This window comes from Phragmites australis, chromosome 12 (assembly GCF_958298935.1).
Source record: "Phragmites australis chromosome 12, lpPhrAust1.1, whole genome shotgun sequence".
Classification (NCBI taxonomy): Eukaryota; Viridiplantae; Streptophyta; class Magnoliopsida; order Poales; family Poaceae; genus Phragmites; species Phragmites australis.
The window spans coordinates 26,176,864-26,188,059 of NC_084932.1; the positions used below are offsets into that span (position 1 = coordinate 26,176,864).

General features: G+C 40.8%; 1 non-coding gene across 1 annotated transcript; it reads left to right on the plus strand.

Moving 5' to 3' along the window:
* Positions 1–2,994: 2,994 nt before the first annotated feature.
* On the plus strand, positions 2,995–3,154 carry LOC133887578 (U1 spliceosomal RNA). The gene has a single exon (XR_009903614.1). It is a non-coding gene; the product is annotated as a U1 spliceosomal RNA (small nuclear RNA).
* Positions 3,155–11,196: the final 8,042 nt, after the last annotated feature.

Sequence of the window (11,196 nt, forward strand, 5' to 3'; positions counted from 1 at the left end):
CCCTTCTCCTTGATTCAATGAGCTCATACATTCTTTCCCTTATAATTGTTGTCTTAAATTCTTCTATTCTTATTCTCTCCCATTATTTAATTTTCCTTTTCAAAATTTTTATTTTTTATTTTTTTGAATGATATCTTTCTTTTATTCAGATTTCATTGTTACAAAACAATATAATTGGTCAAACTCAAATGGTACTGCTAAGTTTTAAGTTAACGATGATAATTTTATTGTGGCACCAAGATATACTTCTTGCTCTCAAAACACTAAACAGCATATGTTAGCTTCTATTGTTCTTGTCAGCCAAATGTGCAGCACCCAAGTTTTCATAAAATAAAAAAAGTTTTTTGTAGGCCTACACTCTGTTGCGGCTCATTGAAGAAAATATAAATTGTATAAAGAATGATAGTAAATAATCAGATTTGAAGTGATGGTTTATTTGAAACAATTTTTTGTGAGGGGTTTGTTTCAAACTGTTACGCAAGGTTATTATTCGTTCGCATCATGAGTATAAATGTTGTTTTTCAGTTACAACTATCCTAGAGACCACTATTTAGAGGCTGGTCCTTTAGGTCACTTTGTCATTCCTCAAATGAATGTCAGAGCTCCCATCCATGCTTTCAAACAGGTTGCATAATACAAATATATCTAAAACGCCCAAAAACCAACTGAGCATATGATTAGAACAAACAGGGATTTGATTTAGCAACAACTCTAATGAACATTTCATTCAAAGGGCGACAGCTCAAGACTCACAACTAAGTTCGGGTACAGTACATTATCGGCCTCACAAGGGCATTCACTCGCCAAACATGAGAGTCTCAACCAAAAGTACAAAAAAAGAAAAAATATACTACAATAAGACATAATTTGATAAAAACAACATATAAGGCGTCCTCAGTGATGACTTTTCTAGCTCTAGCTAATTAGGCGCAGACATCTGTGGAGTTTTTTTTTCCCCGCTTGCGTAGTCATGACTTGATCTTCTTCCTCTCAAGCAGCAAGGCCATCCGATAGTTGCAAGGAAAAAATACGCCTCATTATTAATGAATAGATCAATAATTTTTTGCTCAAAGACAAGGCTATTTCTGTTGGTGCAAACTAATCAACTCACAACAGCAAGACCAATTAAAACAGGCAGTTTTGATTACTTCCCTTGAGCCAAAAACAAGGTTGATTTCTTATTAAGCTGCATGCACCCACTAATTTATAAAAAACCTAAGTTAATAGAAAAAGACAGGTAAGTCACTTATACTTCAACACTCTCACTTACGTGTAGGCTCTCTCAGGTCTCAAACGTAAAAATAGGAGTCGATTGTAATTTTTTTATTTCATTGTGTTTACCAGGACTCGATCTCGAGACATCTAACCCTGATACTATATTGAGCTGCATGAACTAGCTAATTCACTCAAAAAAACCTAAACTAATAAAAAAAATAATTCACTTAGATTTCAACATTTCTAATAAATCATGTTAGCAACCTAATCACACAACATCCATTAACAAGCACAACCAATCACTGAGAGAGATTCGGTACAAATGGAGAGAGGTGGAATTAAGGATAGGCCACAAAGCAGGGGAATTAGAGATACGTCAGGGGAGGAGACAGAAGGGAATCTGGATACAGAAGAACAGTAGAGGGGAAGAAGAAGCATGGGAAAGAGGAGCCATGGCGGTTCAATTCATCAATGCCCCCACCCCATCTCTATACTAGCAGGGGAGGTGCCAACAAAGCAGGGGAAGTGTTGCCTTCTTTGCTTGCAGCTGGGCCAAGCCCATAACCCATAGCCTAATATGGCCCGTAGAAGCATGCCCTAACAAATCAGGCATGGGATCCTCAATCCACAAGCGGCAGCTACAGAAGCCGCGAAGGACGTAGGTCTACACGCCGGATTTCACTTTGGACACCACTCTTGCGGTGTGGCGGGGAAAGCTAGAAAGATACTCCTTCTCATCATAAATAATTATTTTTTACGCTCTTCGATGTATAAATTTGATTATTACTTTTTATTAAAATATAGTTGTAATATCTAATAAAAATATAATATTATGAAAGTATTTTTCAAGATAAATCTACGTGTATTTTTTATATTTCTAAACTAAATATTTTGAAAGCTATTTATAGTTAAAGTTTTTAAGGTTGATCGAATCATAATCAGAATGACATGTATATATGACCAGAGAGAGTATGATGAGTTATCCGTGTAAACTACTCTATTGTCCACCACAACTGATAGCGTCTGTAGTATTTCATGGACCAGAGCACAACATTTTGTAGGTAGACACAAAGGGGCGCTAAATTTTCGAGTTGGATGGCATTTGAGCGGTGGCGGATCTAGAATAAAAATAACCAGGTATATCATTTGTTAGACTAGAGATATGGTGACTCACTTGTTAAGCTAGAAGTATCGTATGAATATGGTACGTATGATGAATACAAAAAATATAATGTCCTGCATATCTTTTACCTAAAAATATTCTGTACACCCTCCACCTATAAGATTATAAGATGGGTCCACCCCTGCATTCGATATTCTACCCTTGAAGGTCTTTGATCCAATTATCATGTGCCAGCTCCTGTTAAACTGTTTTTTACTTGTGGAGAACAATCCCCTTGTCGTAAATTTATTGCCTCACCAGTTCTTTTCTTGGTCAATTCTGTCGTAAATTTTCAGATCCAGGGTAGGAAGTATTAGTATCTGCACAGTTCCAAGTTCCAGTTTACTTCTTGTTTTTCCCCTGCTGCTCTTCACGAAAGCTTAAGAGAAGTTTTCTTTTTTTAGAGAGAAAAGCTTAAGAGAAGTGTTACCGCATGGCTCTCTGGGCCCAACATGCACGGCCCATTATGAATTGGAAGTCTGTTCGAATTCGGCCCATCCATAATATGTCGCCCCACGGCTGCCGCATGACGCTCTCGTTTAGTACCACCTCGCCTAGGAAGAAGTATCGCGTGGGAGAGCTGGCTATATGATAAGAGGTTGGGACCTCGTTGCAACATACTTACCTGGACGGGGTCGACGGCCGATCATGAAGGGCCGTGGCCTAGATCAATGGCTCACATTGCACTTGGTGAGCGCGTTGGTCTACCATCTCCCCAAGCGGGAGAGTGGACGTCGTAATTTGTGTTAGAGGGGGTACGCGTTCGCGCGGCCCCTGCCAAATCTTGTAAATTAAATTTTGGTCCATATAAAGGAAAGGAAGCAGTAGCCGTCGGATGGGTTCATTTGGGCCCTCAGAATTCGTTTTTGTTTTACCTAGTCGATCGTTCGTTCCTGCTGGCTCGTTCAATACTAAAACCACATTGAAAACATGGATGAGACAAAAAACCTAAAACTGCACTGTATAAAGCTTTAAGCAACTTAATATGTTCATCTGAACTGTGCTTGCAACGTGTCTGATCACGCATGCTGATGGATTATGTGTTTTTTTTAAGCATGCTGATGGATTATGTGTTTTTTTTAAGGGAAACGCTGATGATTAATGGCTTCTTCATGTGATATGAGTATATGACAAGTTCTAATCCGGTCCTGGTCACTGGAATGATATGTGATCATACGAATGCCTCTTGCGTATGAATCGTCGACCTAGAGACACCATGGTTGTCACTAGATTTATTTGAAGGTCTCACAACGACCGGGGAGACTCCTTTCTTCCTGATGTACGGCGCTGAGGCGGTCCTCCCCTCCGAGCTCACTCTTGATTCCCTTCGGGTGCATGTCTACTCCGAAGGCGAACAAGAACAGCGAATGCACGACGACGTCAGCTACTTAGAAGAGCGTCGGTGGCGTGCCGCCGTCCGAGCAGCCCGCTACCAGCAAAGCCTGTGGCGCTATCATCAGCGCCACATCTGAGCTCGGTCTCTCGATGTGGGGGATCTAGTTCTCCGACGCGTCCAATCGCGCGAAGGAAGGAATAAACTATCCCCTATGTGGAAAGACCCCTTTACCGTGATCGGAGTCCCGCGAGAAGGCTCTTTTTCGGCTGGCTGCAGAGGACGGGCAGCCGCTCCCCAATGCGTGGAACATCAAGCATTTACGCAAGTTCTATCCGTAGGTGACCTGTATGTGCTCCGGCCAACCAAGCTCCACCCCCGCCCAAGTTGGCCTGGGGCTACCACTAACCGGTTAAGTCATCCAGTTTTGTATAAAATTATCAATATATAAATTTTTATTTTCCAGGTCTTATTTCAAATTTTATTTTTTTGGAATCCATATGTTTAACCTGTCTGGTGAGATGCTCGACTGTGTGAGAAAAACATGCTCTCTCATTTTCCTCGTTGATAAAAGAATCCCGATCGGTATGCGCGCGGGTAGTTGTCACTGACCTATGTCTGTCATGGTAAGCTGTGGCGTTCGGTGTCAGTGGTTAGTGGGAGGCTAGGGGCAAAATACGTGGAAGCAGGGTGCCAACAATCAGGAAGAGTATAGTTGTAAGTTTCCCAAACCGAGTTGCAACATTTTGATTCGAGTTAAAAAAAATCCAAATAAAATAAAATTGGTTGGAAATTTTGTGGTTGGTCTTGAACAAATGAATCAAGCAATGAGATACGTCACTCACCAAAGGTGGGATTGGGTTTACGTAATCCAAAGTCCAATTGGACTTAACCTGCTTTGGACTTACTTGATGGACCTTATTAAGGCATGGATATCCATCACCACGGGATCCAATAAACACTGAAGTCATTTGGATGGCAGCCCTAAATAACCAACAATCCATTGGACTTCGTTGGACTCAATAGGTGGTTGATGTGACATCCTCTCCCAACTGGGCATCCTCATAGATCGTCACAACGCTTTGTGATGTTATCTCGTTTGCACCGGCTCCTCTCTCACCTCTCTCATTGAGGACCAGAATGCGAGTCCTCACTCTAAGCCCCACAACTACAGCTGTAGTGCCGCTCATCTCTTGGGTTGGAACCCTTTTTTGCTAATGAGTGATCAATCCTGGCTTGCTTGCTTGGAATAGATGTATTCATTTGTCATAGGAGGAGTTTGTTTTGTTCTCAAATTGAATCCAAATCTTTCTCCCCCTTTTCTCTCACCGTTACTTTTTTTGTTTTGTTATAAAATCCAATCAAGTCCATCCATGGTTTGATTAGGTTCTTCTTCATCACAACTCAAGATCGGCATTAGTTTGTTTACCAAAGAGTCTAGGGGTTCATCTAGCCCCAATGCCCCATGCTGTCAGTGGGGAGTAGGGGAATTGAGAAAGCAAGATTTAGAGGGTTCAACTTCAGTCTCATCTACGACAGTCTTGACTCCGCCTATAATTAGGAGCAAAGAACCGACTCACAAGGATATGTGTTTCATGCTTGGTTGCTCACTAACTTGGTACTCTAAATCTTTAATTTTTTGTGCTAAATTTTTAGCTAATTTTTGCAACAATGCTTGTTTGGTCTAGCTAGTTAGCAATATGATGGCCAAATCTAGCAGCAACTTGCTGATCATTTTCAGAGTGCTATGATAAAACCACTAGTAATTATTATGATTAAAGATGGCCAACTGATCCTGATAGGTCGGCCCAGCATGGGCACAAAAATAGCCCGACCCATCAAGCACAGCCCACAAGGCACGACATATAGGCCCACAATCCTGAGCGGCGACTGAAAGTGCATCTAGGCCCCCTAAGTCGGTTTTGACTTATTGATGACAAAACGATTAAGGAACTAATATGTTTATCTAAGTTATGAACAGGTTTAAGTATTAGTTGAGAAGACATATGACGTTTGATGCCCGTCGAAACAAAAGGAGAAGCAACTAAGAGTACTCAATAGGATTTAAATTCTTTTATTTTTGAAATTGAGTCTAGGATAGCCGCTCTATTAAGAGGGTTGAATTTGATTGCTTGGTTAGTGTCTCAATGCTCAAGATATCCTTTAGAACCAACAAGTTGAGAGACACACTCACCCACGGACACCGAGTTAGTTCTGTAAAAGCTCACTGAGTCCGGATACTCCGGTGTTCACTGGATACTCCGGTATTCAGTGTTTAGTCCGGAGTCTCCGAGGTAGACTGCGGCAGAGAGTCTCGGTTCCGATTTATTTTTATTGGAAAAAGACCGGAGTCTCCGGTGTTCACCGGATACTCCGGTAGTTTATGGGTTTTGAGGCCGGAGTCTCCGAGGGAGACTCCGCCAGAGAGTCTCGGTTAAGTCTTTATTTTAATTAAAAAAGATCGGAGTCTACAGTGTTCACCGGATACTCCGGTAGGAGAATAAGTTTTAACTGGAGTTTCCGAGAGAGACTCCGGCAGGGGTGTCTCGGTTAGCATTTAATCTTTTTGATAAAAGACCGGAGTCTCCGGTGTTCACCGGATACTCCAATACCTGGAGAGGCCGGAGGGTCCGGCTAGTCTCCGGACTTAGTCTTTTTGAAAGCCCTATCAGGACCGGAGACTCTGGTGTTCACCGGAGACTCCGGTAACTTAACAGAAGTGTAACGGCTAGTTCTGACACGTTCTGTGACCATTCTGACACCGTTTTTGGATTTGGGGCCGGATATTCCGGTCAGGTCTGACAGAACAGTAACGGCTAGTTTTTGAGAGAGGGCTATAAGCTAGTTTTTGAGAGAGGGCTATAAATACCCCCACACCCCATGGCATTTAAAGCTTGTTGTTGCTGGTGAACTCTAGACTCTTTGAGCACTTTAAGAGCATTCAAAGACCCTCCAACCACCTTTAGTGCAAAATTTGCAAAATTTAGTGAGTTTGTGTTTGGAGAGGGTTTAAGCCACTTGAGCATTGAGTTCTTCCTCGAGCATTCGTTGCGATCATTACTCTTGAAGCTTCGTGCTTCTAGACGGTAAGGCATCGCCCGTAGAGCACCCAAACTTTGTGGAGTGCCACGGAAAGTTTGTAATCATCTTCGAATTGAGTAAGGAAATTCTAGCTTGATCTTTGTGGTCGCTAGAAGAGGATAGGGTTGGAAAAGACCCGGCTCTTTGTGAGCTCCTGAATGGAGACGTAGGCACTTCTTTGTAAGGTGGCCGAACTCCGGGATAATCTCTCGCGTTCTTATTTGTGCAATTTGCTTAATCGTGTGAATTTATGATTCTTTATACAAATTGCCCTAGTGATCATCTAGCTAGTGTTAATTGTTATTTTAGCTCTGTGATATCTAGTAGACCTAGGTTCAACTATAGATTCTAGCTACTTGCTTTAATTCATAGTTGTTCTAGATTTCCTGTATAGACCAGAGACTCCGGACTAGACCGGATACTCCGGACCAGACCGGAGTATCCGACCTTCACCAGAGTATCCGGCAGATTTAATCCGCTGTTTTAGTTTTAATTTTCAGAAAAGCCTATTCACCCCCCTCTAGGCACTTTCAATTGGTATCAGAGCCTAACCTCCTACAAGGCTTCACCGCTTGGAGAAAATTATAATGTCGACATCCGGAAGTCCGAGGGGTTTTAAAGATGATCCATCAAAGAGTGATGACGGTAATGGTAAAGGAAAGAGAAGTGAAATTCCTTTCAATTATGATCGTTTAAATTCTTCAAGGAACTATATCTTCGTGCCTTCCGGACGTGCACCATTCTTCGATGGTACACATTATGCCGCTTGGAGGCACAAAATGAAAATGCATTTAATCTCTCTTCATCCTAGTATTTGGAAGATTGTTTGGACATGATTTGAGTTACCGGAGGAAGATCAAGAGCTCACCTCAAGTGAAGAACAAAATATGCATCGCAATGCTCAAGCCACAAGTGTGTTGCTTAGTGCTTTGAGTCCGAAAGAATTCAATAAAGTGGATGGACTTGAAGAAGCCAAGCAAATTTGGGATACTCTTCAAGTTGCTCATGAAGGGACAACAAGTGTAAGAGAATCCAAGATAGAGCTGCTTGAGGGGAAGCTAGGAAGATTTGTGATGGAAGATCATGAAACTCCTCAAGCCATGTATGATCGGATGATGGTGCTTATGAACACGCTAAGAGGGCTCAGGAGTGAGGATATTGATGATCACAAAGTGGTGAAGAGATTGCTTAGAGCATTTGCTCCTAGAAACCCCACTTTGGTGACACTCTTCCAAGAGAGAAGGGACTACAAGAGGCTTACACTAAGCGATGTGCTTGGAAGGATCCTTGCTCATGAGCTTATGGAAGAAGAAGCAAATGAAGTGAAGATTCATGCAAAACAAAGCTCAACCTCAAAGAATAAGGAGGTTGCATTCAAGGCAAGCAAAAGCAAGCAAGCTCAAGAATCAAGTACAAGTGAAGACGAAAGCTCCGAAGATGAAGAAATGGCCTTCTTTGTGAAAAGATTCAAAAAATTCATTAGAAAGGGAGGCTATTCAAAATACAAGAGAGACATGCCCAAGAAGAGAACATCAAGGAGGGCATGCTATGAATGTGACGAAGTTGGTCACTTCATAGCCGATTGTCCGAACAAAAAGAAAGGAAAAGACAAAGAAGACAATAAAATCAAGCCATACAAGAAGGACAAGAGCAAGATATACAAGAAGAAGTATTTGAGCCAAGCACACATTGGAGAAGAGTGGGATTCAAACTCCGACTCCGACTCCGACTCCGATGATGAAGGAGTCGCCACCATTGCCATTCATGGGCCAACACCAAGAAAATCACTCTTAATGAGTGATGATGATGACGACTCCCCAAAGTGCTTCATGGCTAAAAGCCGCAAGGTAAAATCTCAATCCAAGCTTTTAGATAGTGATAGTGAATATGATAGTGATTGTGATAACTTGTTTAAAGGTTTGAATAAAAATGTCATAGCTAAAATAAAGGAGCTAATAGATACAATAGATAGTCATGAAGAGACCCTCGAGAGACAAGATGACTTGCTCATCCTTGAAAAGGAGAGAAACCTTGAACTCGAGGAGCTCTTTGCTAAAGAGAAGGAGAAAGTTGAGAAATTGTCAAATGATTATGATTTGACCAATTCCTCAATTGTCGACCTTAAGAGTAACAATTTCTTGCTTCAAGAGAAATTATCTTGTTTAGATGAAAATTATAAAACTCTTGAAACACAAATTGATATCCTTAAGAAAGGCTCATCCAACTCTATTGAAGCAAATTTACAATCTAGTGCATCTACTAGCAATGGATGCTCTCGTTGTTTCAACTTTGATATAAATGCTTGTACAACTAATGTTGAATCCTTGCAAGCGTTACAAAAGGAAAATGAGAGGCTAAATAACTTGGTCAAATATGGGTGCATCAAAACCTATAAATCAAAAGATGCACTTTACAAGACCATCCAAGCCAAGGACAACAAGCAAAAGAGAGATCTTGGATTTGACCAATACACGAGCAAGCCAAATGGTCATATGCTATTGAATGGAGTGGAATACCTCAAGTTTGTCAAAGGAGGCAAGCAAGTTGATCACACGGCTCAAACAAGGCAACCAAAGGACCATGCTCCTCAATGTTCATTCTATGCCTCATATATGCTCAAGAGAGATCACCGTGGTAAAGTGGTTGCTCTCTATGTTGGTCCCCGCACAAGAGATAGAATTGTTAAAAGGAATGTGTGGGTGCCAAAAGTGCTTGTGACTAACGCTAAAGGACCCAAACAAATTTGGGTACCTAAAATAAAAGCATAACTTTGTTTTCTAGGCATACTCCTCTGGTGGATCAAGTTGGGTCATTGATAGTGGATGTACAAATCACATGACCGGAGAAAAGAGTATACTTTCGTCTTTTGAAGAAAATGGAGGACCTCATGAAAACATCATTTTTGGCGATAATGGAAAAGGAGAGGTAATAGGCCTAGGTAAAATCGCCATCTCAAATGATCATTCTATTTCAAATGTCTTGTTAGTCAAATTTCTTAACTACAATTTATTATCCGTATCCCAATTATGTGAGATAGGTTATAATTGTCTTTTTTACAAATGAGGGTGTGATTGTCTCTAGAAGGGAAGACGCCTCAATAGCTTTCACCGGTAAGCTGAAGGGTAAACTTTATCTTGTTGATTTTTCAACGGATGAAATGAAGCCTAAAACTTACTTGATGGCTAAGTCTAGCATGGGTTGGCTTTGGCATCGCCGACTAGCTCATGTTGGCATGAGGAATTTGTCTAAACTTCAAAAGGGCGAACACATCCTAGGACTAACAAATATTTTTTTTGAGAAAAATAGAATTTGTAGTGCTTGTCAAGCGGGAAAGCAAGTTGGAGCATCTCATCCCGTGAAAAATATGATGACAACTGCAAGACCTTTGGAACTCCTCCACATAGACTTATTTGGGCCGATTGCCTACATAAGTATTGGAGGTAACAAATATAGTTTAGTTATTGTTTATGACTTTTCACGTTTCACTTGGGTATTCTTCTTGCATGATAAAAGTGAAACACAAGCTATTTTTAAAAAGTTTGTAAGAAGAGCCCAAAATGAGTTCGAAGTGAAGATCAAGAGAGTGAGAAGTGATAATGGAAGTGAGTTCAAGAATATACAAGTTGAAGAGTTTCTTGATGAAGAGGGAATCAAGCATGAATTCTCGGCTCCTTACTCCCCTCAACAAAATGGAGTGGTCGAGAGGAAGAATAGGACTCTAATTGAGTCCACAAGAACAATGTTTGATGAATACAAGGTATCGGATCAATTTTGGACGAAAGCAATCAACACCGCATGCCATGCCATCAACCGGTTGTATCTACACAAGATATTGAACAAGACCGCATATGAGCTTCGAATCGGTAACAAACCAAATGTTTCCTACTTTAAGGTTTTTGGTAGCAAATGCTTTATTTTAAACAAGAAAGCTAGAAGTTCAAAATTTGCTCCAAAAGTAGATGAAGGTTTTATGCTTGGTTATGGATCAAATGCCTACACCTACCGTATTTTCAACAAAACCACCGGTTGCATTGAAATTACGAGAGATGTAATATTTGATGAATCTAATGGCTCCCAAGTGAATCACCAAAAAGGGGGAGATTGAAAGTGCATCTAGGCCCCATAAGTGGGTTTTAGCTTATTGATGACAAAACAATTAAGGAACTAATATGTTTATCTAAGTTATGAACAGGTTTAAGTATTAGTTGAGAAGACATATGACGTTTGACGCCTGTCGAAACAAAAGGAGAAGCAACTAAGAGTACTCAATATGATTTAAATTCTTTTATTTTTGAAATTGAGTCTAGGATAGCCGCTCTATTAAGAGGGTTGCATTTGATTGCTTGGTTAGTGTCTCAATGCTCAAGATATCCTTTAGAACCAACAAGTTGAGAGACACACTCAC